Below are 1,277 nucleotides of genomic sequence, written 5' to 3'. Positions count from 1 at the left end.
GGGGAGTTAATATATGGAGATAATATCTTTTCTAGGCTAATGACATGAGCTAATATTTACTTGCTCCCACCAACAGCAGAGTGAAGGTCACAGAGCACAATCCTCCACCCACATTAACATTCGGGGGTATTCCAGGCCGCGGGTGCCAGGACACTGGGAAGGGACATGTGGAAATGCATGTCTCTAGCTCAAGCTGAAGGGCACTGGGGAGAGTCTCATCTCACCTGTGACTGGTCTGGATCCTGGCTGTGGTATCTGAGGAGAGCCAAATCTGCACATCAGCTACTGACCTCAGCTTGTAAAAAACATCCTCAGCTTGTAAAAAGCAACATTAGTGATCTTCTCCTCATCTGGTCATTACTCTGAGCTGGGAGTAAAAACCTTTCAAATCACCTCCATCCCATGCATCTGTCCACCCATCCATCCCAGCCATGTCTGATCCTCCTAGGTACAGAATCTTTTCCAGGGCAGTTCCTGCTACCTATGCCAACTCTTCTCATAGTTCCACTTTAAGGTCTTTCCAGATAAATAAAACATGTGTGGACACTTTAACTCGACACATATTTTATCAAATCTCTACTTTACAGGTGCCCAAGCTGGATGCCCAGTCTTCTGACAGATTCCCCCAGCCATAAGGTGATTCTACACTGACACCAACACCCTCCAGACTCTTCCTGGGCGCTGCACCCTTGTGTTTCCAACTCCTGAGTGGCAGCAGTGAAGAGCACAAGGCTTGGATGAATTTGCCCTCTAGTTACAACCTCACCTGAAGGTGGGCATCCTCATTCTGGCCCCTGCTGTGTTTTAGCAGAGCACAACCACAGAGAGAATTTGCCATCCACCCATGCCTTGCTCCTGGCTGAAGCAATCCCTGGGTTTACTTTGGCACTGTCCCCATCTGTGTGCTTAGGACCCTTTAACCTGGCACTGACACTGCAGATAAACCTCGGGCTGAAAGCACTGTGTGTCACTGATCTGGGAGCACATTTCAGCCTCCGGAATTAAAATGGGGTTTGAGTTCAAGTCCAAACTAGTGAGACAAAAAACAGAAAGACAACCAAAAGATAATAAAACGCTAAAGTTCTTCCCTTCCTCCATGGAGGAGTGAGGGACTCTGGCAGAGCTGCATGTGAAGCCCTGGGCTGGTCCAGCTGGAGGCTGCAGGTCAGCAGTGAAATTTCAGTAAGAAGCAAATAATACCCAAGAAGTGCTACAGAGGAAGAACCTCGGAGAAAAATCCAGAGACATCACAAAGAATTAATTTGTATCCAAATGCT

This window comes from Serinus canaria, chromosome 1 (assembly GCF_022539315.1).
Source record: "Serinus canaria isolate serCan28SL12 chromosome 1, serCan2020, whole genome shotgun sequence".
In the NCBI taxonomy this organism is placed as follows: Eukaryota; Metazoa; Chordata; class Aves; order Passeriformes; family Fringillidae; genus Serinus; species Serinus canaria.
Note: the sequence above shows the minus strand (reverse complement) of the source record.